The sequence below is a fragment of the Schistocerca nitens genome, chromosome 3 (assembly GCF_023898315.1).
Source record: "Schistocerca nitens isolate TAMUIC-IGC-003100 chromosome 3, iqSchNite1.1, whole genome shotgun sequence".
NCBI lineage: Eukaryota > Metazoa > Arthropoda > Insecta > Orthoptera > Acrididae > Schistocerca > Schistocerca nitens.
The window spans coordinates 213,565,797-213,590,114 of record NC_064616.1 but is presented as its reverse complement, the minus strand read 5'-3'; the positions used below and the strand labels follow the sequence as shown (position 1 = coordinate 213,590,114).

At 41.7% G+C, this 24,318-nt stretch overlaps 1 protein-coding gene across 1 annotated transcript in view; it reads right to left on the bottom strand.

Annotated features, from left to right (window-relative positions):
- The window catches only part of LOC126248168 (uncharacterized protein C9orf85 homolog), a 39,902-nt gene that overhangs the window by 3,664 nt on the left and 11,920 nt on the right, over positions 1-24,318 (bottom strand). The window contains exon 2 of the mRNA XM_049948926.1: positions 21,035-21,180. The gene's annotated coding sequence lies outside the window, so the exon portion shown is untranslated. The remainder of the gene's footprint in view (positions 1-21,034; positions 21,181-24,318) is intronic.

The following is a 24,318-nucleotide window of genomic DNA, read 5'->3' as shown; positions in this document are numbered from 1 at the left end:
TTGTTATGTCCAAAATGTGTCTCAGTGTCACTGCAATATGAGCATTAGTTCATCAGCTATTCTTTCACACAAATTTACATTTCCACAGCTAAATCAATGATCTTCAATTCAATCCAATATTTCATTATACGTGATCATACTCGGTCACTGTGGTAATACTTGTTGAATATCAGGTACACAGCATACACTTTTTCCCAAGAAAACATGCAAAATTGACAGCTAAAAAGTAATCCTAATTCTAAGTGCATTCCAATGTTTTCCAGGCCCATTGTGGCAAAGCTATATAGAGTGTACGTTTCCTTATCCATGTGGCAGGGCCACGCACCTGTAGCCCAGCACTCAGTGAGTGCACGCCACATGATACCAATAGAGAAAACTGCTGGGCATGTTCTTCCACAATGCATGCAAAGCAAATGGTGAGTAATGAGTGCTGCTCAAGTAGTTCCATCACATGTATGCAATGCTCTAGTAGGCTACAATAATGTTCAAGTAAAAGAATATGCTAATTCTACGTAAAGTGCAGTATCTTATATGGTTTATGAATGCTGTGTACCTGTCTCATGAACATTCAATACTTAATTCATGAAGTTCACAGTGAACAGCTCATGAATGCAACAATGGTTCACTGTTGGGTAATACAAACATGCATAATTTGAAATGCACGGAACGGTTCTCTTTGGGGACAGAAACTGATCGACACTGTGGGAAAGAAGACGGAGAGAACCAAACATTAAATATGACAACTCGGTCCTGTCATTTCCCACAGGATTTCTGCAGCAGGAAATTACCTCCTACGGACTCAAATTTCAGCTAATTATCTGCCTGTTGGACTCTATGTTTACAAAGAGAAGGCTACACAAAGTAGTGATTATGAAGATTATTAGTTTACTGCACAATTCTATGAGGAATGTGACAACTATTTGAATCACTCGATGACTTTTTGAATCACACAGTGACTGGAAGCAAAATGCTGGCACTGGATGAATTTCTGGAAACAATGCAGTCCCTGTCCCTGTAGTGGAAGTACACATCATAATCACAGAAGACCAAAGACAGACTGGTGCTGACCACTCAGTTGCTCCAGCACATGTTATAAAGAGACAGTTTGTACAACGTATTAACATTATGATGTGCAATGCAACCCCAAGTACTAATGTGTACACAAATTGCATTATGCAATCCAAAACAAGCACTGCTGTATATTGAGATATGGTGCTGTTTTAGACCTCATTCCATCTGATTTTCATCTCTTCATGCTTCTGAAAGCTTACAAAGTTGGCAAGAGCCCCCAGTATAGTGGGAACATCAATCAAAAGGCAAGTTGATGAATATAGTGACATGACGTTAATAGCAAAACAAATGATGGGTATGTGGACACATGCCATTGCAGACACAGTCAAGGTGTATATTTGTTTCTTTCGTTTTAGGGCACAAAAACAACTAGGGTCATACACGCCCATCTCAAAACGTAGAACACAAAGACAAGGAGAGGACTTCAAAACAACTACATGCCAGCACCAATTGACGGAAGATAGGACAGCTTAGAACAGGGAAATGGAGAAAGGTCTATAAAATATGTCATGGAGAAATGAGAGTTCGGAACTAAAAATTAAATGGCTTTCACCATATTGCTATGACAGATAAAAAGTAAAATGCAGTCGACAGTTTGCACGTTGTTCGCTAAAACGGCCAATAACCCAGACAGCAAACAAATATGAGAACATAAGCGGTTAAAAAAGAAAAAAAAATGGGGGAGGGGCGGGGGCGGCATTCCGTCAGGAAATGGTGGACCATCAAAAGTCGAGCAAAATGTGCACAAAGTGGTGGGGGAGCACCACTTAACAAATGGCTATGGCAACCTAGTTAAAATGATCTCCTCGCGGTGAGAGGGCCGAGAGGTGGTCATCCAAGCTGCTGGGAGAGGCTTAATAACCTGGAGTTTGTCCCCATGAGGGAAGAACCAATGGTAATGCCAAAGTGACACCAACTACTGACAGAAGTGACACAAGGCAACACAGAGATCATCGGGGGGAATGTAAGAACTAGCAAGCTGAGGTACAAGGACTGCATCCTTGGCAGCAGCGTCAGTGGCCTCGTTTCCTGTCAGACCGACATGACCAGGGACCCACATAAACATAACAGTGGCTCCATCAACAGTGAGCAAGTGACAGCTTTCCTGGACCCGTTGCACTAAGGGATGAACGGTGTACAGTACACAGAGGCTATGAAGGGCACCGAGAGTCGGAGCGGATGATGTAATTAAACAGCCTGTGTCACCAGATGTAGTGTGTGGCCTGATACAGGGCAAAGATCTGTGCTGTAAATAGTGAGCAGTGTTCTGGAAGCCGATACTGAAAAATGTCGAAGCCAGTGATGAAGGCACACCCGACACCTTGATCAGTCCAAGAGCCATTAGTGTACACAAAGGTATTATCGAGAAGTTCCACGCGAAGGTCGTGAAACTGAAGGTGATAGAGCAAGGCCAGAGTAGTGTCCTTTGGAAGCAAATGAAGGCCGTCACACGAAACCAAAGTGGTGAACGGTTCACACCCACCAGGACAGTTGCAGGTGGCATGAAGTTAAGCTGCCACAGCAAGAGCCAAAAGCGATCTCCAGGAGGTAACAGAGAAGAGAAGAGGGACACATCACATACTGGTGATGAAAGGATACATCGAAGGAGGCATAGGATGGGTGGCCATGCATGGCAGACAAACAGCATGCGTATCTGCTGAGGAGGAAGTCACTGTTTCAGGGCAGCGGTAGTTCAGCAGCTTCTGCATACAGACTGTCAACTGTGCTAGTGTAAATGGCACCAGTGGCCAAATGGATGCCACAATGGTGGATAGTATTGTGACGGCGCAAGAGGGACAGACGTACAGATGCATAAACGAAGCACCCATAGTCTAGTTTCGAACGGAAAAGGAACCAGCACAAACGGAGGAGGGTGGTTCGATCTGCTCCACAGGAAGTGCCACTGAGGACACGTAGGACATTGACGGACTGCATACAGTGGGCTGTCAGGTAAGACACATAGGAGGACCGAGAAAGTTTCCTGTCGAGCAGGAGTCCCAGGACTTTCATAGTTTCAATGTATGGAAGAGGAACAGGCCTAAGATGTAAAGACAGTGGAAGAAATCAACTGCGCCACCAGAAATTCATTTAAACGGTTTTGTCAGTGGAAAAACGAAAGCCACTGTCGATGCCCAACACAAGTAAAGACGATCGAGACATCGCTGAAGATACCGTACAATGAGACAAGTACATGGAGAACTGCAATAGATGGCAAAATCGTCAACAAAACGGAGTGCCGGAGGTGCCAGACAGGCCATTACAGGGTTAATGGCGATAGCAAAGAAGACAACACTAAGGGCAGAAACCGTAGGCACGCAGTTATCCTGAATAAAGGTGTCTGACAAGGCAGAACCAACACGTAACTTGAATATCAGTCTTTTAAAAATTCCTGAGGGGAAACAAGGCATGCAGCCATGGAAGCCCCACGTGTAGAGAGTATGGAGAATACCAGTCCACCAGCAGGTGTCTTAGGCTTTCTCCAAATCAAAAAACATTCCCACAGTCTGGGATATCCACAGAAAACCATTCACGACATAGGTAGACAAAGTGATGAGATGGTCAACTGCAGAATGGCACGCTCAAAATCCACACTGTGCAGTGGTTAGTAAATTGTGAGACTCGAGCCACCATACCAGCTGGGCACTAATCATACGTTCCATCACCTTGCAAACACAGCTAGTGAGAGAAATCGGACAGTAGCTAGAAGGAGGGTGTTTATCCTTACCAGGCTTAAGTAGGGGTATGACTGTGGCTTCATGTCAGCGTCTGAGAAATGTGCCCTCTGCCCAGATGCGGTTGTACGTATGAAGCAGAAAGTGCGCGGAGGATCGGGATGAAGCAACAGCGTGATCTAGCTCCCTCATAGTAAAGGCAGCATTGTAGGACCCACGATTCTGAGAAGAGAAGGGTATCGCCCGAGCCCCCTCCTTTTGGTTCCAATGGAGGAAGGAAGGGTGATAGTGGGAGGAGCTCGAAATCTCTGAAAAAATGGCAGCCCAAGCTGTTGGCAATAGCAATGGGGTCCACTATGACTTCACCTGCTACTGTCAAGCCAGAAATTGGTCCTAGAGAGCTGTTGGAGGGTGGCCCACATGACAGAAGAGGGAGTGGAACTGTTAAAAGAACTACTGAAAGAAATCCAGCTAGCTTTTTTGCTATTCCGAAGAACACAATGACACTGTGCACGCAACTGTTTATAACGAATGCAGTCTGCCATCACAGGATAACTGTTAAAAACATGAAGAGCACATCACACACGGATTGTATCGCGACATGCCTCTATCCACCAAGGGACCAGGACACAGTGTGGCAAAGAGGAAGTGTGAGGAATGTAACATTCTGCGGCAGTAAGGATAACGTTTTTAAGATATTCTATCTGGTCATCACAATTGGGAAAATGTTTGTCGAAGGTCACCAGGGAAGAGTAAAGCCTCCAGCTGGCCTTTGTAAGCTGCCATTTGGGTGTGCACGTAGGTGGGGTAAGTCAGTAAATGGGTAGCACATGGGAAATGGTTGCCCCCGTATATGCCAGAGAGAACGGACCACTTGAGATGATGGGCAAGCTGGGCAGTGCAGAAGGATAGGTCCAAATAGGAATAGGTGTGTGTGGAGTCTGAAAGGAATGTGGGTGCTCGTGTTAAGGCAGAGGTGGTTAAGTTGACCGAGAAGATCAGCCAAGATGGCACCTCTCGGACTGTTCCTGGGAGAACTCCAAAGTGGATGGCGTGTATTAAAGTCACTGAGCAGCAGAATAGTGTGAGGTAGCTGCTCAATAAGCTGGAGGACGTCTGCTCTCGTGACACTGAACAATGGAGGGATGTAAACGGTACAAAGGGGAAAGGTCATGTGAGGAAGGGAAAGGCAAACTGCAACTGCTTGAACACAGGTAGTCAGGGAGATGGGTTACCAATGAAGTTCACCCAGTATGACTCCCCCATGAGATGGAATGCTGTCCTCAGGGGGAGGGCCAAAATGGACAGGGAAGAAATGCCAGAGCTGAAAGCGGTCATGAGAATGCAATTTTGTTTCCTGGAGGCAGAGAACAAGCAGACCCTACAATTCTAAGAGCAGCCATAAATCCTCTTTGTTTGATCAAAGGCCATGAATATTCCATTGAAGGAGAGTCTTAATGAGGAAAGGGGAGGAGGAAAAAAATGAAGGGGTGTCATCTCGGCGGCTGCCGAGTGCCAGCCTCCAAAGACTCCCTGCTACAGGGCTTAGAGGCTGGAGGATTCTGCTTCAAGAGATTGACAGAGGCATCAGCATTCTTCCTCTGTCGATCTGTGGAGTCCAGGGCAGAAAAACGGTTGGTGGTGCGCACCAGCAACACAGGGGTCAGTCGGGTGAGGGTACCACATGGCGACATCGTCCAAGAGGATCTCGAGTCGGTGAAGGAGAACACTGTTTGCCTTTGTTTGACTTCCTGGAACCTTTCCAGTTGGCAGAGGAAGACTCAAATGTTTTTTGCCCGGAGGGCATAAGAAGTCTTCGCGGAAGTATTTCTTCCGTCTTGCCGGACATGTCACAGGTGACTTGCCTCAGGAGATGAATGTTCGGTGGCTTGTTGCACAGCTGGACGAGGAGATGGTGATGCTACTGGGCACTGGGCAATTTTACAACCACAGTGCTGAATATGAGGTCATTTGTCTGCATGGCCATGTCCTTCACAGAGTGAGATGTAGCAAGAACACAGTACTGTAAGGGCCAGATGGTGGAATGCAGGGTTTGTGACTAGCCAGTAACTTGTGAGGGACCGGGTAAGGCACTTTACGTGGATCTCCTGGACAGCCCACTCATCTCAGGAGGAGGTGGATGGTCGCCACTGCAGTTGATACAGCAGGGAGGAGGAGGCGGACAATCACCATGGTGCACATCCCTACCACAGGTTACACATTTGGCCAAGTGTTGACAAGACATTTGAGTGTGGTTGAAATGATGACACTGGTAGCAGCACATCAGGTTTGGAATGTACGGTCAGACTGTGATAACTTCATTCCCTGCTTTCACCTTGGACGAAAGCACCACTCTATCAAAGGTGAGAAAAAGAGTGAATGTGGGCATTAAGGATGCATCTACCTTTTTGATCACCTGATGGAGGGCAATGTCACCCTGATTGGATTTCTGCCTCGGTCAGACCATCAAGCAGCCTAGTGTAAGTAACACCACAGGAAGAATTCAGAGTTCTGTGGGCAAAAGCAAAATGCCATTGTGTAAATGACAGCAGGATTTTACAGGGCTGGCAATTGCATCAACACTTTTCTAAATAAGAAATGGATTTACCGTTGTAAAGGACAGACGGTCTTCAGTACGTGAAACCACGAGTCACCGTGGTGCAGCTGGGAGGGTCTTTGAATCTGAAGCTTCATTCCATTTATGTCTGGTAGACGTGAGGCCCCCCTCCTCAGAGTGCGGGCTCACCCACCTTAGGTGATTGTTCACACCTCTCAAACACCTGACAGAGGGACCAATCGGCAATTTGGGAAGGTAGCAGCTCAGTTAATCACCCCTCCCTGGGCCTGGTCTGTACCAGAGGGTACAGGCGAACCCTACCTGTTATGCGTCAGATGCGTGGTGTCGCTGTCAGGAGTGCACAGGGAGGAAGATGGAAAAAAAGGAGACTCAAATGCCACAGCAAAGGAAGGATAGGAGAAGGTGAACAAGGAAAGGAAAAAAAGAAGGAAAAAACAGTTGTGAGACTGTTCTTATGTCAACTACTGAAAATGCGGAACATGTTCCCCAATGGAGGGGGAAAAGGATTAACAAGAGGATAGACATGTAGCATAGAAGGGAAAATACGATGCAAAGGCTGGGGGCCTGTGGTAGCCAACCACGAATGCGCCAAAGAGCGGCGAGCCTGCTGCGGGGACTATCAATATGTGTATTGGATGTACCAGTATGGTCACACATACTCCAGTTGTGGAAGGAAATAGGTCATGACCTTTTCATAGAAACCATTCCAGCATTTAGTGGGAGGGGAACATCTGTACCCCATTTGAATGCACACACTCAGGTGGCCACATAGGCCAGACTTTAGGGACTGACAGTGTAAGCACTGTCACTAGACAAGGAGATGTTCCCTGTTTTAGCAAAATTTAGGCATCTCAATGAGTTGTAGTCATTGGTACTTTTCCTTTGTGATGTGCTGGACAGGCAAAAGTTTTGTTTTTCTGTCTTTTAAATTTTTTGTTAAAATCTGCACAAGCAAGCGATCAGGATGAATGGTACTCACTGTAGTTTACACACATCAGTTTTTGTTTGATGGGGTGCTTATGTCCAGCAGCTGTCCACGATTTCCACAGGTAGATTTGTGTGTGCAGTACCAAAAAAATATATAAATATGCATACATTTAAAGCAATGGATGGAGTGGGGAGTGGGTCATACAATGTTACATTATAGGAGTGTACTTTTCAGGATGCATGCCTCTTACAAAGGCCAACATGAAGACATCAGAATCAGCTATTATATTTTGGTCCCTCTTGGATACACAATATTGCCAAACTTGTCACAAAGGAGCAGTACCCATTATAGGGCAAGGGAAGAATGCTATACAAAAAGATAGTGGTCAATCATCAGGTAGATGACCATGTCCTTTCATACTGTGCAAGGGATGCACAATTGGTAGCATCACATCATAAAATAAGTTCCCCATCAGCTATAACAGGGTATCAATCTGACAAAAGACCCAAGAGCAGCACTTGTTATTTGGTATGTGGCTAAAATTAATACCATTCCTATATGGCTAAATATTTAATGTTGAATACACTAAACAGTCTAGTGTACAGCAACATGTAATAAGTACAAACTCAACAGACAATGACATATGAGCTTTATTATAGTTTTCCTGACATTCTGAAAATAATTGGAATTGATCAGATTAAGGTTCATTTGTTTTATTTACAATGTTCTGAATCTATTTGAATTTAGTAGCCAATAATTTGCCCTGTGAGTGTTATTAAATAGCAATTAAAAAAATCAATCTGTAAATAAATAATGTGTGATCTGTAAACTGAATGTATTGCTACAGACATCTCTCACACGATACAAATGAAAAATTTTTGATACTAACAAATGACAACCAGAAAGGAATATATATATGGGTGTGTGTGTGTGTGTGTGTGTGTGTGTGTGTGTGTGTGTGTGTGTGTGTGTGTGTGTGCGTGTGAGAGAGAGAGAAAGAGAGAGAGAGAGAGAGAGGGGGGGGGGGGAGGGGAGGCGGCAGAGAGAGCTACACGAGGAGAGCTAACTGAGGACTGAAACCATATAGCCAGGAATATACCACTTAGCCACCTAAGTCATACAGAAATGTGGCATTAAATACTTATGAGAGACAGTGTGCTATGCAGTATATGAATAACTTTAATGGTGTTCATAGGCCAACTACTAACCTCGTTGTAGCACAGCTGTTGGTAATAATGATGTGGCTTTTCTATTCATTCTTGTGCAAAATATAAACTGTATACTGAAACACTGAATAGTCTTGAAACAGTAGTAGATACAATACAATGTTTTTGGTTGGACATTATAGTCTGTCTATACAATCATAAGTGGGCAGCGGTCTTTGTGGGGAAAATGACCCTTCCCGGAAGAACCCTGTGACTGCACTACACGTACTCCCAAAATCAGTTGTCCATTACTAGTCCAGCAGTGTAGTGCATCAACTGACGATTCACTCTGATTCTGTTCATGTCATTTTAGTTACCAGCATCAGTCAGTTCAGTTGATATATTTAGTTACTCAGAATAGAAATGTGCAAAATACAAATGAGAGGTATCTTTGGAGTAAAGAGCAGTCAGTCATCTCTAATGTAATTATAGTCAGTATTGGCACAAAAAGAACTGGGGGCTAATATTTCCAGTCTCAATCAAAGGGATGCAGTTTATACAAAAGTTAGTCTTGCCTCAATAGAACACATCAGAAAGGAATGCAAAAATAAACCACACAGTTCAATAGAATCGCCAAGAAAGAGCGCTAAGAAATTTGAAAAGAAATTAATCGTTGGAATCAGGCTTCCAAAATTGGTCATTCAAGAAACAATGGAGGACTTTTAAATAGATAAAAAGATAGTAAGATAGTGCTGACATTACACAAATTACTGCTGTAAAACAAAATATCCATTTTCCTTGGCAGAACGATATTTTGCACAAGACACCAAGTAAAAGGTATTTAAATGAAAGAGACCACTAAATAAAAGAAAGATTCTGGTAAAGGGAACTGATGCAATTGACTAGTGATGCAAATATTTCATAGAAGTAAGGAAATTAAGAGAGCAAGATGGTAAGTTCACTTGTATCAACAAAACTTGGGAGGACAACAAACAATGGCACTGAACTTGTAAGCAGTATTCCTTACTGATTGTTTTACATTGTGGCAGGAAGTCATGGAACCCTACATTGTTAATATTGAAGAACATTGGCACACAGCTCGTCGTCAGACTGCAAAAGAAGGTCCCTGTGGAATATAATACCCTGGACCATATTTCAGCTCTTACAAGGCGTGATGATAACTTGTCCTCTAAATGCTCTACTAAAAACTGAGGCTTCATCGAGATGGAGTCCCCATCAGCTCTCGTACATACGAGGTACCGGGGCAAATAAGGTTCACTGCCATTCTTAGCCTGGCGTTCCTCCCATGGTGTGGCCAGTGAGGGGAACGATTTAGGATCATACTTCCTTGCATTGTACCGAGACTTTGAACGCTTAGAGACTGCTTGCGTTTGATCACCAGCAAGTGATGTAGTGTTGCGCGTCATCCGCCCTGATGCCACCCACTCCGTCCAACCAGGGGTCCTCCCCGCAGCAAAGGCCACCTGGCATGATGGCCATTGCAGCGAGTCCTGATGCCCTAGGGTGACGGGCATCTACTCCTTGGCATACGTGGGGAGTTAATGGCATAGCCATCAGCAGAGCGATCCCTGTGTAGTCAGGAGGCTACAACCAACAGAGTACATGGCGGCCCCACCACAACGGACTGGCTACCATGATGGATGTGAGGTGCAAAGAATTCCATGGTCCTCGTCGGCGCAGAAAACGACAATGCTTAGTGGGTGGAGGAAAACCCACCCAGGAAGGTGTCCTCACTCAAGAGATAGAGGATAAGTGGGACTGCAATAGTTTTTCCAAGCCCCATCCGAAGAGCCGGAAGCAAGCATATTCTGTAGTTCCAAATGAAAAGAAAGAGGTTTTATCTTAGTAGCCCAAGGCTGTCTTGATGCATATAGCAATGAAGCTTACCACAAGAGCACTGCTTGTGGTGTTTACACCACCGTATCAACTCTAGCTACACTGCTTTTCTATTTTAGTACATTTCTCCGATTCTTTTGCAGAAGGTTTCATTGTCAATATTAAAAAGTGCTATATCATTGTAGTTGTCTTTCCAACAGCTACTGGATGCAGTTATGAAAAGTATATGGTTCCACTTAACACGTTCACTTAAAACACTGAGTCATTTCATATTTATTATTTTAACAGAAACTTAAAATCCCAAGTATACTCGGGCAACTCAAGGAAAGACCTTCAAAAACAATAAAACCTCACTTGTATCCATTTCAGCATTGATAGGTAAGTGTTTGGCCACTAGAGAGCACCTGGTACTACATTTGTAGCCTGGCTGTCATGTTTTGGTTGAGGCGGTTCCCACTAGATATTGTCTTTACTGTGTGCAGCTTTGGATACTTGACAACAAAATACATGATTTCAGACACTCTCCTGTATCGTTGTTTAGGCAATGCTTCCAAAAAGGGATGACTTCAGTGATCCTGAGTTTGATACTGAATTTAGCAGCTCAGAAAGTGATGGTAAATGTGATGTTACTTCATTAGAAACTGAAAGAGATGACATTTCGTCAGTGCTACGAGATCGATACATCCATTGTGCTCCAGCCAGCTCCTCCAAGATTTATGTTTACAGGAAACCATTGTGAAGTACATAGACTTTATAGCTACACAGAAACTAATAAATTACTTCATGTTTCAAAATATTTTAGTCAAAGTCCCGTGCACATGTATACTTGGGATTTTATTATTGGTGATCTCCAAAATTTTGTAACTCATTATTTTGAGCTTTAAAAGCTGGATTTATATGCCTATATGTAATGTCATTCATTATAGGATTTTTCATTAATAAAAAATATTATTTTTGGAACATAATTTTAAAAAAAATCATTAAGTCAATGGGCTCAAACAACCATATTTGTGTCAGTAGTTCGACTGATACCAGACTTCAGAATGTCATCCCTACAAAAAATTATGTGCACCTCAAACACACTATCAATTGCAGAAAACCTTGTTTCAATATCTGGAATCGTTTATGAAGTAAAAGGGGTGTTATATCCAGGGTGTATATGTGGACAAGGAAAAAAAATTCCCATGATTTCCCGGTTAAAAATACACTTTCTCCCAAGTGACAGTATATTTTCCCTTATCAATCCTTTGAATGGTTATGGTTTTATACACGGGCGTACAATTTCCCAGCACTTTAGGAAACGAAACTCAGGGAAAAAGACATGTTTTGGAAATATCTTTGATGTGCAGCAACATGTATGCTGCATATTTTCGTATTACGGAAGCATACATTTGAATTCCACCAAACACTGCATGTTACTTTCTGAATCATTGAAATCGAGATTTCGATACACTTTTGTAAGCCGTTCGTAGCTCATGTCACGTGATCTCGCCAGCCGATGACAGAGGATATTCACGTGATGTAGTCAGCCAACAGCAACATCCCTGTTAAGTAGCACGAACACATGAACAGAGAAAGTTAATAGTTTAAATTAATATACATAGTGTTGCTACAAGAAATGAAATTATCGTATGGCATTGTTGGCCGGGAGGCCCCATGCGGGGAAGTCTGGCCGCCGTATTGCAAGTCCTTTTTAGTTGACGCCACTTCAGCGACTTGCGAGTCAATAATGATGAAATGATGATGAAGAACACACAACACCCAGTCATCACGAGGCAGAGAAAATTCCTCACCCTGCCAGGAATCGAACCTGGGACCCCGTGCGCAGGAAGCAAGATCGCTACCGCAAGACCACGAGCTGCGGACTGCTACAAGAAAAGAAAAGCTTTCACATATAATATTGCTCTCAAGCTGCAAGAAAAGCTAAGCTTTCGCATATACTGTTGATCGTTTTTGCGCATCACACAAATGTGCCAGTAAAATTTTTAATAATGACATAAATGTCAGATCTTCAGGGTTCGAAATTCTTCTAAATGGCTCGTCATCAAACAGTTGATTTTTAAATGAGAGTCAAACACTCTGTGATTTAATAAAGTCATGGTACATTCTTGCACATAGTTCAACTTACGTAAAAGGATATTTACTTTGAAAGTAACACTTTTCAAACCACTATTTGCAATATTTTCCCACGACCTGTTAGAAATAGGTTCGTTTCAGCAGTTGCCAGAGAGCACAGATAACAGGTGACACCACACTTGGGTAGCTATCATGACGTAGGAAGCCCCTATGTACGTACGTGTAAAACATTGAAAGATCATACATTATGTCATAAAAGAAACAAGACATCAGAGGATACGGCAAGAGCATCGGAATTTCGTGAACCATATTAAAATGTGCACATTTTAAGTGCATACAGGGCACATTCGTATGTCCAGATTCCCAATGAAGTAGACCTAGACCTGATATTAAGCTTTTCAGTGTGGTTTTCGGATGTAAATTTTCTTGAAGCACCAGTACTGTAATATATCATGTTTGGTTCTTTATTATGGCATAATGCCATACATGCTAGAAAATGAAACGTGCACTTGAAATGCAGTGAACAGTTGAAACTAGCCAGTACTGTGGAATTAAACATTTCGTTTCAAATACATTGACTGCCTCTGCGGAAAATGTTAACAAAGTCAAATTTCCTTAGCAAACAGACAAAAATAACTTCATTGTTCCACAAGGCGATTAATGCTTGACAGTCAGAAAGGTGGAAATAAAATAAAATCTGAAACTATGACATATTTCAGCCTTCCGTAATTATGTGAATGTGTTTTAATTCACTTGATAGCTCCCAGCCACAGATATCTGTTTTGTTTTCATTTGATGTGACAGTAAACAAAGGGGAAACAGCAAAATCACTAAATGTAAACACGGGTCACGTAGAGACTACCCACTATAGCTCAGACTGCTCTGCAAATCAGCCTCGGATCTACATTTGCGAACCGGGTTGAAAATCGAATTTTCAAAATATGTTCATCTTGTAGCGCACATTTTTCTGGAAAGTCTGAAACAGAAAACATATATATTCGAGGAAATATAAGACATATTATTTGGTCGTAAGTATGCCAAAGTGCAGTGCCACGCCTATTCATCAAGCATTTTTCTACCGCATGTCCAAACTATATTCAGGAGAGTGGAAATTGAAATGTCCTATGGTGCCATTCCTGCTCCCAGTCGGCCGGTTTGACAGCCTGCCCCTCTTTTTAAAAAATCTTGCAATTAATAGCGGATGGGATTATTTGTAATCTACAGAACAAGAACTCTTCAGAAAATCTGAACTCTTTATTGCCTATTAGCTAATAACTTGCTGTTTTGTGTGACATAAAATTAAATATAGGCTACATAAAACCAATAAAGACAAGAGATAAGCAAGAAATTATGTATTTCTTCAATTCTTAGCTCCTAGCATTTTTTTCTCTAATCTTGCTACAGCTTTACATGGCGTGCTTTCTTTTCTGCGAGAGAATCTATTACGTCATCAAAGTTCGTCAAACATTTTGTTACATGAAAAATCGAAATGTCGTTATCTAATACTGAAAAAGCTGTTAATACAAATAATACCCAAGACTGGTGTGGTTACTCGATCGATTATGTTTATTTTGTCACTGTCTGCTAGATAAAACAAAACAGGCCTTTCTAAATATGGCAGCAATTTTGTCACACACCAAATAAACGAGACTGTTTTGGCACAAATGGCCATTTTTATAACACGACAGAATATAATCCAATAAGTATCAATATCAAATGCCTATTAAGCCTACTACAAGCAAAAAGATTTACGTTAGGAAATAATTTCACATTTCATTCATATGCACCAGCTTCTCAAGCATGAGATCGAAAGGTAGTATTACGAAATTTTTATATAAATTTGGAATCATCTTATTCTTCCATAATTTTTGTGATGTCCCCGTTTCTTCTCCTTCCTCATTCTAACAAACAATCTTGTCATCACCAATTCTGTAGCTATTGCTGCCACTGTCAAAATTTGTTCGCCGATTAACTTCACTAACCCTGCCAGAATCACAGGTTTAGTTATCCAGCGAATATTTTACGGTTAGGCGTTATTATGTGTTTGAACAACAGGTTTTCCGTGTTACTTCCAGAATAGAACTGAAGCGGCTGCTAGCCGGGGACTGTACTATTGGTTCTTACTAGTGTAGCGATCTGGCCAAAAATTTTCTGTCAAAATTTCATTTTCTTGAATACACCAAGAAGATAATACACTCCTGGAAATTGAAATAAGAACACCGTGAATTCATTTCCCAGGAAGGGGAAACTTTATTGACACATTCCTGGGGTCAGATACATCACATGATCACACTGACAGAACCACAGGCACATAGACACAGGCAACAGAGCATGCACAATGTCGGCACTAGTACAGTGTATATCCACCTTTCGCAGCAATGCAGGCTGCTATTCTCCCATGGAGTCGTAGAGATGCTGGATGTAGTCCTGTGGAACGGCTTGCCATGCCATTTCCACCTGGCGCCTCAGTTGGACCAGCGTTCGTGCTGGACGTGCAGACCGCATGAGACGACGCTTCATCCAGTCCCAAACATGCTCAATGGGGGACAGATCCGGGGATCTTGCTGGCCAGGGTAGTTGACTTACACTTTCTAGAGCACGTTGGGTGGCACGGGATACATGCGGACGTGCAGTGTCCTGTTGGAACAGCAAGTTCCCTTGCCGGTCTATGAATGGTAGAACGATGGGTTCGATGACGGTTTGGATGTACCGTGCACTATTCAGTGTCCCCTCGACGATCACCAGTGGTGTACGGCCAGTGTAGGAGATCGCTCCCCACACCATGATGCCGGGTGTTGGCCCTGTGTGCCTCGGTCGTATGCAGTCCTGATTGTGGCGCTCACCTGCACGGCGCCAAACACGCATACGACCATCATTGGTACCAAGGCAGAAGCGATTCGCATCGCTGAAGACGACACATCTCCATTCGTCCCTCCATTCACGCCTGTCGCGACACCACTGGAGGCGGGCTGCACGATGTTGGGGCGTGAGCGGAAGACGGCCTAACGGTGTGCGGGACCGTAGCCCAGCTTCATGGAGACGGTTGCGAATGGTCCTCGCCGATACCCCAGGAGCAACAGTGTCCCTAATTTGCTGGGAAGTGGCGGTGCGGTCCCCTACGGCACTGCGTAGGATCCTACGGTCTTGGCGTGCATCCGTGCATCGCTGCGGTCCGGTCCCAGGTCGACGGGCACGTGCACCTTCCGCCGACCACTGGCGACAACATCGATGTACTGTGGAGACCTCACGCCCCACGTGTTGAGCAATTCGGCGGTACGTCCACCCGGCCTCCCGCATGCCCACTATACGCCCTCGCTCAAAGTCCGTCAACTGCACATACGGTTCACGTCCACGCTGTCGCGGCATGCTACCAGTGTTAAAGACTGCAATGGAGCTCCGTATGCCACGGCAAACTGGCTGACACTGACGGCGGCGGTGCACAAATGCTGCGCAGCTAGCGCCATTCGACGGCCAACACCGCGGTTCCTGGTGTGTCCGCTGTGCCGTGCGTGTGATCATTGCTTGTACAGCCCTCTCGCAGTGTCCGGAGCAAGTATGGTGGGTCTGACACACCGGTGTCAATGTGTTCTTTTTTCCATTTCCAGGAGTGTATGTAATCTTTCTCACCTGTTATTCCTGTCAGTCGTTTATTTCCATTCTGGTAGTCTGACTCTGTGGATTTTGCTAGTAATTATAACAATGCTAATCATTTGCAAACCCAATCAACCACATAATCAGACAGCGATTGGCATTCATCCGTTCGGCTTTACTCCCTCAGCTCGTATAGCCCCGTCACCCTTTTGTCTGCGGAAAGTTTATTTCTAGATGGGACGAGGATTCTCCTGACAGAGATATCACGTACACTATGCATGCATTCAAAAGTCAACTTAGGATTCATTCTTAAATCAACTTAAAATGTGTTCAAAAATGTCTAAAAACCAACAGGGAAGTGTTTCAAAATCATATGAATAATCGATAGACAAAGGTGCGCTGGATGCTAGGTGCTTTGTGAAACAAGTTTTTTCTCCTCAAGAATATGAATTTGGCGCTCCCTTTTCCCGGTAGCATCTAGCTGCTTGCTGCGACTGCTTGCACAGCCAACAGCCACATTCCTGTTACCAGAAGCGGGAGAATCTACTACTCAAACATGACTCAACTGCGCATGCGCATGAGCCCGCGCATAATTGCTAAAACAAATCAAATGTAAACAGTTGCGACTTCACGCTCATTGGAGGCAACTTGTTGTTATGAAGTACTGCATAGTCTTCCTAAAGCATTGACACATTTTCAATTGGCAGACGCTTGCATGAGCACTGTGTGTTGTCGTCGTATATGGCGCATTTCCTTTGCAATTTAAGTTATTTTCGTTTTTTCTCTCGTTTATGTTTTATTGTTTAAGTATTATTCTGCAGTAGCGGGATACAGTAATATCCTTTGTTAGAGTAGGATACAGTAATATCCTTTGTTAGAGTATCAGTTCTTACCAGTCAAAACTACAAAAATTTAACTGAAAACTAAAACAATGAAAAATTTCCAGAATTCTAAAAATATCCCGGGTTTTTCCCAGTTTTCTCCCAGATGAAAAAATTCCCGGGTTTTTCCCGGGTTGTATACACCCTGTATATCTCACATTGCTCACCCTGTACCTATCACATTTCTTCTGACCTATTGTAATTGGATAGATCTACACAGCAAGCAGGAGAACACACATATAAATGTATTGAAATTTGCAAGTTTTTGGAGCCGGTGGCTCCGCCTCCTGGCAGAATGGTTGAAGGGGAAGGAAGATAGGTGAAGGAAAAGGCATGGTGAGATTTAGAGGATACATGTCTCCCCTGATTCAATACCTTTGTGTGTGTGTTTTGTCCTGCTGCCGCTTGGTAAGTAGATTTTTTATCTATTCAATTACATTATATTTTCAAAAACTAATTGTTTTCATTGGCATTTTGCTAATAGATTGTTATTGTTACAGGCAATGTTAGATTCAGAAAAGTTGCACACAGAATCTTGTGTGATGCTCAATTTGAAGAGAAATCATTCATGAATAGTGGGAAAGAACAGCTTACACATACAGCAAATCCTCTAAAATTTCTTCAGCAGTATATGAGGAATCTAGTGATAAGACTAATCTGCCATCACCTGAACTGAAACTGTGTACCCCAAGAACAACATACAATGCTAAAACCAATATAACATCAAAAAAGTGTGAAGCGTTTCCAGACCTGAAAGACATTACAGAAATGCCTGAGAGACAAATTAAAAGAAAACCTGTATGGATGATGATGATACTCAAGGAAGCTTGTATCAAAACAGAAAATTCGTAATATGAACATATCTTTTTAAAAAACATATCTTCCTACTTATAAAAAATTAAGGGTACCACTGTTGCTCAACAGAAGCTCAAATAATATTGCACATGTTTTCAGCAGTATCTGTTTCCCTTATTGTTCCATGGCACTGGGTGAAATGCAATGCGAGAATAAAAAGTGTAAAAAGGTCCTATTTTGACAAAGATCTCCCTCTAATTTTAGTTTACAAATTTCCAGCAAGATACAAATTTTTACAAAAACTGGATTGGTATTACCTGGCCTGTCTACAATTATATACTGGATTAGTGCCACAAAATTCCTACCTAGCTTTAACAAAAATCTTTTAGAAAGGGCATATGTAGTGTCTTCTGATGGGACATCAATAATGCAGTGTCTGGAATGCACTAAAAATCTAGATTTAGTAGAAGGTCTACAGGATTCAGGTAGTGGGGGGAAAAACCACTTCCTACAAATTATGCACTTGTTTTTATGATTAGAGATATCTACAGTAACTGGAAACTGCCCATTTCATACTTTCTGTTACATTCGGGAGTAAAACGTGTGAATTTATTGGGACTCTTACAGGAGATAATTATTCGAGATCAGGAAACCAGCAATCTAAGCACGCTCAAGATATTACGGGTTACACCAGAGAGACCTTATTTCACTGTAAATGGACAGTAAGTGTTTGCTATTTGTTATTTTCCACATTTATTCAAAAACATTTGAAACAATTGGCTTAGTGGCAACTTCACTGTCAATAATGCTGGTATCTGTGATTTGAAGATGACATACGATTTGACAAGGAGGACAAAAAAAGTAGAATGTTGTTGAAACAACACTCATTTAGAACCTGATTCATTCCCTATAATTAATGTAAAAACAGCAGTTGAGGTCCTCTGCCACTCTACTGCTGCAACTGTCAGAACTTGTACAGCAACTACAGAATTGCAGAGTGATACAGCTGCAAACACAGCTTGTCTTATAGAATTTATGATTAACTGTTTGACATTTTGAATAGTAGGACAACATTTTCCACTGCAAAAGAAAATTTACGCACTGTACATAAAACTGACAAAAAGACAGGTAAAATCACAAATCGCCATGTATTACAAGGACTGTTAATGTTATTGTTCTATTTCTGTAGAGGAACAAATTGTTAGCATTAAGTTTTTACTGACTAGCAGACTGACTCAAGATGCCCTAGAATATTTATTTTCAGTGTGCCATAAGAAAGGCTGCAACAACTGGAACCCCACAGCAAGAACACTATGGTGCTTGTTCTGAACCAGCACTATTAATTCACTAATGAAACCTAGTGACATTTCGAACTGTGAAGATGATACTGATAAGATGCTGTTAATGAACAACTGAGAGTTGGAAAAGGAAGACAATGAACCTCAGCTGTTGGAGATCTCTGGAAACATGGTAATCCCTAACATTTGTGGTCCCTCTGTGACTCTTCAGCTGGGCTCAGCGCTCCAACCATTTAGTTCAGCAATGTTATTGAAATGTCGTTCCATGCAGACTAGTCCTGTTTCGTACATTTAGGATCCTTACCTACACGAAATCCACAACTGAAAAATTTCACTGTATGGATTATGAGGAATGTAGAGCAGGTAGACTTTATATTTTAAATCACCATGCTAAAGGCAAATTATGTTATAGTTGCAGAACTATATTCAAAGATAAGTTTTGTAAAACTCTCCCAAAACTTAAGCAACTAAAAATATGTAGTTTATTTATACTGTGCCGAAGTGATGAATTAAAAAATCTGTTACACTAATTGATTTGTCTTTCCTTCATCACTTTGTACCATTTAAATCTGAGCAAAACAGTACTGTTTGTGAAAGTGGTAGATGTGCTGACAGCATTTTGGAGATTTTTACAGTCTCACAATTTTCATTTTTTTTATTAATAACATTCTTGAAGATATAGTTGTTCAGTGCATAGGTGAAATGACATTCACTTACAACTAACTGTAATCAGATGCAAAATATGGTTGGGGTTCTGGTTGGGAATGCCTACAGAAATACTCACAAAAGAAGCCCAAATCTGTAACAGGAACTCTGATCAAATCATTTACTTGATCAGTGGTTGTAATGAGCTTTCTACACCCGTTATCCATCAGTTAAGTTTTATTGTACATGTTCATTTTAACGTCAAGCCAGAGTAGTCAGATTTAAGAATAACAGTAAATGAAAAGAGTAGTAGCTGCTTGTCTACTTGTGCCATCTACAACTATTGTGTAGCACTGGAGCTCACAGGTGATTTCTTACATTTGGATAAATTTATTCATATTATTGCTACTGTCTGATAATCAGGAACTACAGACAATCACTATAATCTTATTGGAAACTGTAAAGAGCCAAGCAGGAAACAAATCACTGAGACAGAGGTAGTTGAATTTTCTATAAGACTTCCCTCTCTAAAACAATCAGCTTCCGACAGTTCACAATTGTTTATGTATAGTTGCATTCATGCAACATTTGTCAGTAAACTAATTGACAAAATTCAATGACACTGGCAAGACTCTGAATGCCTCCTAGTGCTATATACGCATGTGGATATTTTTTTTATCCGTGTCATCTATATCAAACAAGCTGCAGGAAAGAGACCACGGAGGGCAATGAATTTTTAACTACGCGACTGCATAAACCCAACAATCTATCACAAAGCTTTTATGACAGTACAGCCTGTATTCAAACTCTAAGTCATGAGGAATGTTTACAAGAGTTACTTTTCATTTGTTTCATTTATTTAACCTCCATATAATTGTAAGGACTATCCCTACAGAAGAAATGAATTTCATTTATAAAATTACAGGAATTAATCAGTGTATGACCTTCAGCTGCAGTCAGCTGTGGAGCAAACACACATGGTGTCTAGCGCTCTGGCCTTCTGCTAATCAGTAGCAAACCCACCCTCACACATTTCACTGAAGAAACAGCACTGCCAATTCCGTGGCATGTGTAAGTCAACGAGCATCATAGCATGCCTGTGACATCTGCTGTCCAGTGTAAAAAACTATCTGCCTGTTCTGCTGTAGGGATGATCAATCTGTTTCTTTCATGATCTAGGATTAAATTGTAAGTCTGAGACTAGGATTGCAGCAATGGAAAAAAAGAAATCCTACAGTGGATCAGGGTCCTAGGCTCGGAAGCACATGCTCACAAGAAAGTCTAAAGATCCCTGGGAACAGGAGGGCATTTCTGAGGAGCATGGAGACAGCACAGAGGAAGAATAATTATGTTTTTCAGCCACATCTCTTTATATTTCCCATTGACATTCCTCACATCTATACACACAATGATAATGTACATTCCCACACAGCTTTTCAATAAAATCCTAAAACTAACTTTACAATTCCTGAATAAATGTCCAACAATAATGTTTACCTTCACACAAAAACCTTGATGAGATAGCTCCAGACAGATGCTGTGTTGGCAGCTATGTACACATTAGAAACTTGCTTTCCAGCTGATATAATTCACCACTACTACAGTGATCAACACGATCAAAATACGAGGGCTGCCAGTATAATCTGAAACATAAAGTAATATTAACTGCAATAATGTAGACAAAAGTTTGAATGTGTACCTACCACTTGTTACTGTCCTTTTTGTTACACATGCCTTTTATTTGCTATTATGACACTTTTGTAAGAGGAAAAAAAAAAAAAAAAAAGACACTGACAAGACTCAATGTGAAAAATATGGATAAAAAATAGACTCTACAGAACCCAGTCTCATGTTATAATATAAGCTTCTTTCCAAAGATTAAAAATCTCCTCTGGTAAGTCTTTTATATCCATCTCACGTTGGTATTTGTTTTGCAATGTTACTGCAATGGTTTGGTGGTGCTTATTAACATTAAATGAAGCAACTCATTTTATAATCAAAGATTCAGCTATAAAATCAATTTCAGTTAAAATGTAGTGTACCAAACCAGTTTTTGGAGACAGATTGTGATGCAGAGACATTTATTGCTATTGAAGATATTAACTTCACAATTGTGAGGATCAAAGATTTAGCTGCCACTGTGTAAAACTGAGTATAGAATAAATTATATGGTCTAAATCAATAGTGTCACTTACTGGAGTAATGCAGAAATAATGCTTATTTCATCTATAAGGTGCATATAGATATGACAAATAAATTGTGATAGTTGAATAAAAGAATTTAGCAACCAGATGAAACATAAATATTGCAAAATATTGATAAAAATCACTATCATAAGAAGTCAAAGTCTACTATAGGAGCAGTGCGTGCCACTCACTCACCCCTTATGATATACACTTATCAGCCAAACATTATGACCACCAACCTACCGTCGATATTAACCCGTCCAGGCGATAGCAGAGTCACCTGGCAGGGAATGACTGCTAGTCAGACACACGCACAGTGTATGTGGTATCAGTGAGAGTGCTTCCGTGTGCAGAATGGGAAAGACTCGTAATCTACCTAACTTTGACTGAGGGTAGCTTGTGAAGGTCCAGATGCTCCACACGAGCATTTTCGAAACTGCACGACTTGTTGGGTGTTCAAGATGTGCTGGGGCGAGTGTGTTCAACATGTGGCAAAACAAAGGTGAAGCCACATACTGACGTCGTGGGGTTGGGCAGCTACCCTTTATTACAGATGTCGGCGTTGTAGGCTGGGCATACTGGTAAAACAACAGGACAAATGTTAGAACTAACATCAGACCTTAATGCTGAGCAAAGTACAAATGTGTGTGAACACACAGTGCACTGGACACTCCTAACAATGGGTCTCTGCAGCCAAAGACCTGTGTATGTGCCATGATAACGCCATGACATTGGCATCTATGACTGAAATGGGTACGAGACCCTAGGCACTGATGTTGGTGCAGAGACGGAGCATTACATGGTCTGATAAATCTGGATACTTTCTTCATCATGCCCATGGGAGGGTGAGAATCTGTCGTCTTCCAGGAAAACAGCTCCTCGACACCTGTACTGCGAGACAGAGACAAGCTGGAGGCAGCTCCAGTATGGTCTGGGGAACATGCACATGGGCAACCATGTGTCCAGTGGAGTTCGTGCAAGACACCATGATGGCCAAGGAGTATCGTACACTGGTTGCAGACCACGTACAAACTCCCTCCAGCGACCTACCAAGGCCTCTCTGCTGCCATGCCATGATGTGCCACAGCTGTTATCCATGCCAAAGGTGGACTTATCGGCTATTAGGTAGGTGGTCATAATGTTCTGGCTGATCAGTGTATAGTTAAACAGCAAATCAGTTTCACAGACAATGAGACGATAATTTGGATACAGAGGAATGTTCAATGTGAGTTGTGCTGTGACTAGTGACGCAGGAAACATGCGACAAATGTCATAAACAATATTGATGTTATTGGTGTTTTTTTTTTTCAAATGAGCTAAGCTACAGATAAGTCTGTCACCACAATCAGATTTTTTTTTTTTTTTTTAGTATCAGATTTATTGGCTTTGTAACTCACAACCAGTCACCTTCCCATCTTACCTAGACCTCGGGCAAAACTACAGATCAGTCCGTCAAGAGAAACCAAGTTTTTTTTTAGTATCACATTCGTTGGCTTCGCCAACTCACAACCAAACTGTTTATCTTCCAACCTAGCCTATACCTCACGCTAAGCTGCAGATCATTGTGTCACCACAAACAGTTTGTTGTCTTTGCCAACAACAATACTGTAACTATATTCACCAAAAAGTGATGTAACGGTAACCATTAACATTGTATCACTGGCCAATGTCGATCACTCATACTGAACATTTGTCTTGACCTAATAATTCCGTGTAATTAGTGGGAGGTGAGAAAAGAGATTATGTATTTTGCGAATCGAAACCAGTCAATATTCTTCACAGAGTATTTTTTATTAGAGTGGATGATGATAGGTTAGTTTCAATATTTTTTCACTACTTTAGCTTGCTGTAACACACAGACCTGTTTCATAGCTGAAGGTCTACATCAGATTGGAAAGTAACAGATTGGTTGTGGGTAGGCAATAAAATTATAAACATGTACAACCACAAAAAAGATCCAACAGTAGGCTACCATGAAACTGGAACACATGCAAATGTTCCTTCAGATGGTACTTACATGAGGAAGTGGAGAGAAAAATTTAATTTGTACACTGATAACAGTCTTTTTATCTGACTTTACCACTGAACTGAATGATAGTTACATACATGTGAGCAGTTTTGGTAATGGTGTGGTGTTAAGTTGGAAAATGTAAATGTTACAGCACATATTTAATAATCTCACTTTTTCAGACATAGTGGAGAGGTTTCAAATTTAGATCTGGGCATGCTATATAACTTGGTGATCAGGGACTAAGTGTCAGCACTGCCCCCTCCTACCTCCCAGCTACCATTTTAAAAATATATGAAAATGAAACTGTATGCTATTTAAGGATTGGACACTACTATGTTAATGTGATATGTCAACAAAGCCAACAGAATTCAGGATAAAATATGAAGCACAGTATGCGAGTATGTAATATCAATTTTCAAGCTAGGTACTTTGTTGAAATTTGCATCACTTCAAAAAGTGTTTGTTTAATAAAATTTTGTACCAGTGCATGGCCTACATCAGAATCCAGGTCAAAGAAGTGTACTGAAAATTTTGTATCAGATCCAATAGCACTTCCAAGGCAACTGGAGTTCATGTGGTACATG